A 7,682-nucleotide genomic window follows, 5' to 3' on the forward strand; every position below is an offset into this window, starting at 1 on the left:
TTAACATTGTTACTTAACATTTCACCCCAGTAGTTAAGGGACTCGCCCAAGTTCACAGGGATGGTTTCAGGCAAAGTGCAGATTAGAACTAGGGTGACCGTATATGTCTGTTGGCTTCTGAGGCATAACCGATAATCCCGAACTTACTGCTTTAGAACAATGAGCCTCTGTTCAGCTAACAACCCTACTCAGCAACCATAGCTGCCTCACCTGGGTGGGACCTCTGGTGTTAGACTGAACCACAAGTCTCCCCGCCCGCCAGGTGAGGGGTTGGTGGGCTGGGAGGGGTCCCCTCTGCGCCACCCACACGTTCAGCCTCCATCAGACCGTCCTCAGGGCAGCTGGGCGGGGCCCCAAGAGAAGCCCTGAAAATACAGGAGGTGGGCTGAAGCCTGGGCTTGGAATGCACACACCACTCCCACAGGAAGGGGCTTCCCTGGTGGCTCAGACAGTAAAGCGTCTGCCTGCAATGCGGGAGACCCGGGTTCCATCCCTGGGTCAGGAAGATTCCCCAGGAGATAGAAATGGCAACCCACTCTAGTACTCTTGCCTGGAAAATTCCATGGACGGAGGAGCCTTGTAGGCTACAGTCCATGGGGTCACAAAGAGTCAGACACGACTGAGTGACTTCACTTCACTTCTTCATTTCACTCCCACTGCAGCTTATCGGCCTAAGCCTGGGTGTATGAAGAGTCCAGACTGAAGAAGGGGAAGAAGTTTCCTCATTTTGTGCAGAAGCTGCAAAGTCTCCCTGGAGAGGACAGGGGCAGACCGGGAAGGGCGGGGGTTTTTGCAGAGTATCTCTTGGTATAATTCACATCTTAAAACTTTGAAAATAAAAGGGGGTGCCTTTAGGAATTCCCTGGAAACAGCAGATGGAAACCAGGGCTGTGCCTGGTGTCAGGCTGCTAGGGGCCTCACCCTCCCTGTCACTCCCACCCCCGGGCAGGGTTCTCTCCTCCCACACACGGTTAAGATTAACATGCTGCTTTGCTGACCTTGTTGGGGAGGGGTATAGTGCAGAGGTCAGACCTGGGATCTGAGTCCAGGCCAAGATGAGCACGATTGCTGTTCCTGGCGTCCAAGGAAGCACCCCCAGAGACGTCGTCTGCCCACTTCTCCCTGTAACCAGGGGTGGGTGTCTTCTTCTCCCCCGGGACCCCCATGTCCACGTGGTCATGAGAGTCACCATCAGCGCCCTCGGTCGCCGCTGTCACACTCTGTGCCGGCTGCTCCTGTGAGTGTGTGCACCCTGCAACTGTACATTTATAAAGAAAAACAATTTACAGAGTCCCCGCTGGAAGCTTTTCCTGGAGGCTTGAATGTAGCAAGCTCACCTCGGGGACTTGGAACCTCGTCACAGATTTCTGTTGACCTGACCTATGAGGGATCTGGCCTCTTTTTTTTTTTTTCTAATCCTGCCAGCCTTTTCAAAGCTTATTTCAAAAGCCCATTTTATGGCTTGATTTATAAAAAGCTCTATTTTCCCGTCAAATAATATAATATCTTTGAAACATGAAGACTTTCTCCATCAAGTTTAGAAATGTTTGTCCTATGGTTTGAAGTCAGGAGCTGGAGCGTTTGGGAATGTATTTAGAAAGTTAGCAATCCCAATATGTGGGAGGTGGCTTTTTAATAACCTCCCAGCAAGCAAACCATTCTTGGAGGTCATTCAGCTGATAGCAACTGATTGGTCTGCTTCCGTCTTTAATCGTCTTTTTAAAACTTTTCTCTCTTTGGCTGTGCTGAGTCTTGGCTGCCGCACAGGCTCTCCTCTAGTTGTGGTGAGCAGGGCCTTCTCCCTGAAGTGGCTTCTCTTGTTGCAGAGTTTCTTGCAGGGCTCTAGAACACAGACTCAGCGGTTGTGGCCCACAGGATTCATTGCTCCTTGGTGTGTGGGATCTTCCTGGATCGGGGATGGAACCCGTGTCTCCAGCACTGAGCCACCAGGGAAGCTCTGTATGGTTCCCTCTTAACGTTCCCAGATTGGGTTTCTGGAAGCACTCCCCTCCCTCTTGGTGAAGTCTAGAGCCCCCTGTTTGGCTTTGCAGCGCCTGTCTTCACAGCCCACGCCTGCAGGGGGCAGGGGGCTTCATTTTGCCCACAGGCTGCACTGGCCTTGGCGTGTCTGGGCCCCTCAGCTGTTGCCTTCCCTCTGGTTCCTGCCAAGCCATCGTCCCTACCCATTCCTCAAATGTTTGTCTTCACACCCTCTAACGTGCAATCTGGGCTGCCCTGGTGGCTCAGCTGGTAAAGAAACCACCTACAATGCAGGAGACCCCGGATCAATTCCTGGGTCAGGAAGATCCCCTGGAGAAGGGATGGGATACCCACTCCAGTATTCATGGGCTTCCCTGGTGGCTCAGATGGTAAAGAATCTGCCTGCAAGGCAGGAGACCCAGGTTGATCCCTGGGTCAGGAAGTCCCCCTGGAGGAGGGCATGGCAACCCCCTCCAGTATTCTTGCCTGGAGAACCCCATGAACAGAGGAGCATGGTGGGCTACAGTCCATGGGGTCACAAAGAGTCATACATGACTGAGCGACTACGCGCACACACACTGAGTAAGCCATGTACAAGCATACAGACATCATAAATGATGCCCCTTCCCAGGTAAGCAGCACCCAGATTGAGAGACAGACTCTCGCCGGAGCCTGATGCCCCCTCACACTCCTTTCCAACCTCTCCCCTTGCCTGCAAAACTAACTCCTCTGCTGGTTTCTGTGCTTCTGTCTGTTTTCCTCCTTGGCATCGTACATTCTGTGCTCTTTTGTGGCTGGCTTCTCCTGTCGTGGTCATGGGTGTGGGCTGTTCATCCCTTCCCCGCAGGATGTTCCTTTCTGTAAGTGCACCGCAGTATGGGCTCTTTCTGTGCATGGCCTTCCCCGTGTGGGGGCTTTAGGGGCGGTGCTGCAGGGAGCTTCTGTGTGGTGGTGATGGGCGTGTATGTGCATTTCTGGTGGGTGCAGGCCTGCGGGGCTGCAGGGTCACCTGGGCTGTGTGGCTTCAGTTTTATCAGATTCTGCCAACAGTTTTCCAGGGCGGTGCTACCCATTAGGCAGTGGGGGTGGGTTCTGTGTGGCCCACATTCTACTGATACTGGGCATTTTCTCTTTATTACAGCCACCCTGAAGGATATGAGTGGCATGACATAGTGGTTCTAGTTTTCATTTCTCTGTTGACCTAGGAAGTTGGGCAAATTGAGCTCTGGTGGGCCCAGAGCTTGCCAACTCTCTGTCATGTTGGGGCAGCCCTATGGGAGTGGAGGGGCCAGTCATCCAGCCTGAGCTGTGGTTGGGAAAAGTGAAAGTGTTAGTCGCTCAGTCGTCTCCGACTCTCTGCAACTCTGTGGACTGTAGCCCACCAGGCTCTTTTGTCCATGGAATTTTCCAGGCAAGAGTATTGGAATGGGTTGCCATTTCCTTCTCCAGGGGATTTTCCTGGCCCAGGGATCGAACCCAGGTTTCCTGCATTGCAGGCAGATTCTGTACCACCTGTGCCACCAGACAAGCACTCATCCCAACTCTAGGACCCAGAGCACTTCAGACATCCTGGAATCTGAGGGAAGAGCCAAGTCTGATTCCATGATGGATATGTTTCTTTGACTTTTGCTTTTCATTGCTTGTGTCATTATAATCATACATAATGACCTGCTTCAGGGAACACTGCTCGTCTGTCTGAAGAGATTAACACAAACCCTCCCTCAGGTTGGGGCTTTCCTGGACGTTCAGATGGCAAAGAATCTGCCTGCAATGCAGGAGACCAAGGCTCGATCCTTGGGTCAGGAAGACTCCCTAGGGAAGGAAATGACTACCCACTCCAGCTTTCTTGACTGGAGAATCCCATGGACTCAGGAGCCTTGTGGGCTACAGTCCATGGGATCACAAAGAGTCAGAATGGCTAATGCTTTCACTTTTTTCCCTGAGGTTTGCCATTCCAGGAGATATTTGCAAGATAAGGTCTTTCCTTCCTCAGCTCCTCCCCTTCTTTGTCCTATAAAAGATCCTGGCATTCAGACCCTGACAAGATGGTTATTTTGAGACATTGGTCTGCCATCTTCTCGGTCAGCCAGTTTTCCAAATAAAGTTTATTCCTTGCCTCGACACCTCTTCTCTAGGCTAAATGGCCTGTCCGTGCAGCAAGAAGACCGAGCTTGGACTCAGTAAGAGCAGGGGCAGCAGGCCAGAAAGACCAGAGGCCATTCCAGACAGATACTGGGGCTACAGGACAGGGTCCCCGTCAAGGTGCCTACCCTCCCAGAGAGCCTTTGGGTTAGACGGAGATGGCTGCTAACCGAGACATCATCAGAGCAAGCTCCACTGCCCCTGGAAACAGCTAGTTCATCCTCTGACCTCCGTCCTAAGGCTCCCCCGCGGGGTGCCCTCAGATAAATTTCCTGACAGTCTTCCTCATTTTGCAGAGGAAGAGACCCAGCTCAGAGGACTGACTTCATTTAGCTCTCAGTGGCCCCGTGAAGTAGGTGCTGCTGTTGTAAGCAGACACAGCTCCATCAGAGTAATTGCTACCATTCCAGCAAGCCCGCCATGCTCAAAACCCCATCAGTCTCCTCCTTTGAAGATGGATGAGCAAACTGGATAATCATCTTTGCAAGAGAAACTTGAAGTGCTGAGCTTGTTTTTTTTGGATGGGCCAAAAAGAGCCCCCCAAACTCTTCCTTTTCCATGTTCTAACTGCCTCCCCCCACCACCACCCTCCGTTTCCGTTGCTCTGGAGAGTGACTCTCTTGTCCGTATGTCCTTGGAAAGGCATCAGGCTCCCCCACTCTGGGTAAATCGTCTTGTCTGGAAGCAGAGTCAGCACCTCCCTGCCAGACACCCCACGTGGCTGCCTTGTCCTCCTGTGGGTCAGACCTGAGCCCTTGATTGTTCAGAAAGCCCTCGGCAACCTTCCCTTTTCCTTGAGGATTCGAATGGAACAGTTTAACTCCCAATGGCCTTCTGTCCTGAGCAGGTGCCCCTTTGATTTTTGGTGTTTGTCTTTTTACAGCCAACAACGAGATTATGAGCCCTTGAGGGCTGGAGCATAGCACTCGGCCACATGCCCGCATGGGTCAGGGAATAGAGAACCCTTCCTACTGATTATTTCAGCTGTGTCCTCAATCTTATGAGTCAGAACATTTAGCTTTTACAATGTTCTGTTCCTTTGGCATGATCATTTGTGTGTGTGTGCACTGACCTTTTCCCTTATGTAAAATCTTTTTCTCTGGGTCTCAGGGAAGGGGGTGCATCCTTGGGAAAGGGGGTGTCTACCGTAGTTCAATGTGATCTGTATTTTCCCTTTAACTCTGGACACAGCTCTAATTCTTCTCCTTGTTTCTGGGTGTCTTCCATGCTGATGGTTCACAGTCCTGAAAGCAGAACTTCGTATCTATTCTGCAGATCTTCAGCTCCTCTGTGGGTTCTGAGGAATAACACGTTTACACCAGTTGGAGTCAATTCACAGAACTGTCAGAATCCACAGTGCTATTGAAAAAGCAAACGCTCTTCCCCAGCTCTCCAGGCCCTCAGTCTGAACGGCTGACATTTGACTGATATGCCCTGTGCCTGGCTGTTCACCGCCACGAGCAACGAATTCCCCCAGAAGTAGGAAGAACCAGGACCAGAGGCAAGGTCTGGATCCTCCAGCCCAGCCCCTGGCTCCTAGATATTTGAAAGCTAACTTCTCTGCCTCTCTTTGGTTCAGTTCAGTCGCTCAGTCATGTCTGACTCTTTGCAACCCCATGGACTGCAGCACACCAGGCCTCCTTGTCCATCGCCAACTCCCCGAGTTTACTCAAATTCATGTCCATTGAGTCGGTGATGCCATCCAACCATCTCATCCTCTGTCATCCCCTTCTCCTCCCACCTTCAGTCTTTCCCAGCATCAGGGTCTTTTCCAATGAGTCAGCTCTTCGCATCAGGTGGCCAAAGGATTGGAGTTTCAGCTTCAGCATCAGTCCTTCCAATGAACACTCAGGACTGATTTCCTTTAGGGTGGACTGTCTACCTCTCTTTCTCTACCTCTCTCTTTCCCATTAACCGTAGTGGATGTCGTCATTTTTCAGACGTGTACGCCTAGATGGCCCATGGCAGTTGATGACAGTTCTGTCTCCCGAGCACCTGCCTCAGGAGGGGAGCCCTGGGACTGGGCCCCCAGACGGCTCGTCTCTTCCCACCCAGCTCTGGAGCCCACGTCACTTCTTTTCCATTGGTCCTTTGGCTTTTCGCTTCGTTATAAATTTCAGTTTTCTTTGCACTGACTTTAACAGTCATGTTGACACACCAAGCTTTCCCAATAATTACATTTCCTTCTGCCGTGGAAGAGGCTGGCCTCAAAGTCACTCTGACCTTGAATAATCGCCACGCAATGGTTATTTGATTCTGATTGCATGTGGTGATCTCTGTTCTTCACAGACACAGTAGCTTTTTCCCCTGATTATGTTTTCCTTGGGCTGATATTAATGTAAGTGGGGAAATGTTTAGATGTTCTCATCTAAGAAGAGGCCAGTTCTGTAGAATGAAAGCTTGCTACATCAGACCCCCCCTCCCACCCCGCTTCATCTCTCTCTACTCCTCCCCAAGCAGCTTGCAGGGAGAGAAAGGGGTCTGAGCAAACTCAGTGCCTGGCCTTTGCTTTCTGAGGGCAGTGTGGCAGCTGGAGCAAGAGTGGAATGACTTTGGGGGTGATCAGAGGGGAAAAAATTCCATTAAATTGTTAAAACGAAGTCAGACTACCACTTGTGAAAGATGGCAATGCAGACTTTACTTGGCCATCACCATGGATATCGAGGTCACTGTAATGGGACTTTATGGTGGGGAGACAATGGGTTCCCAGGGAAAGCACGTGGTCAGTTTACAGCCGAGGAGCAAAGGTCAGTGGATGGAGAATTCCTAAGGGGAAGCAGCCGGAATCGGGGGGATTCTGGCCAGAAGTCAGGGTGGTCAGAGATGAGGGTGGTCAGATACTGAGGGGGGCGTTCCATAAATGCCTGGCAGAGTTGGGCGCTTTGGGAAGCAAATAGTTTAGTGCTGGGTATGACTTCAGGGTGGGCACAGAGCCTGAGGCGAGTTTGGGTAAACTGCCTCCCGCATGCAGGGAGGGAGCACAGTGGGAGCTAGCCTGCCACAAGCGCCTTGCTGTCCGTGAGTATCACCCGCGGGGGATTTCGAGTCCCCTCCCTGTGGCTGGGGTGCGATGTGGGGTCTGAAGGGCCCCCCCAGGAAAGGGTGCTCGAGCCGGGCTGGTCTTTGCTCACCCAACATGAATCGCCCGTTTCTGGCTGAGCCTCAATGGCTGCATTTGGTTGATGTGACTTTCCTGCCACTCGCTTTGTAACTGTTCTACACGTGCTGGGCAAATGAAAGGGGAAATTCCAGGGCAGCGCTGTCCAGTGAGCTGTGACCTGGATTCCAGTCTCACCTGCGCCGAGCGCCTGAAACTCAACAGAGAGAGCCTGGGGGGCGGGAGCGGGGTGCTGACGCGCATTTCTGGAGAAGCAAGTATGGGTGGCATGACCCTTAAGTCCGGGCTCAGAGCAGCCTGGCACCCTGTCACGTTTCCACCTTCCATCAGGCAACACAAGTCAGACCCACGGGGTGGGGCTCAGCCTCCCGCCTTGATGGAAGGCGGGGCAGTCACCTGGCCAAACACGTGGCTCAGGAAGTGCTGAGAAACGGGGCCACTG

This window comes from Bos taurus, chromosome 27 (assembly GCF_002263795.3).
Source record: "Bos taurus isolate L1 Dominette 01449 registration number 42190680 breed Hereford chromosome 27, ARS-UCD2.0, whole genome shotgun sequence".
Classification (NCBI taxonomy): Eukaryota; Metazoa; Chordata; class Mammalia; order Artiodactyla; family Bovidae; genus Bos; species Bos taurus.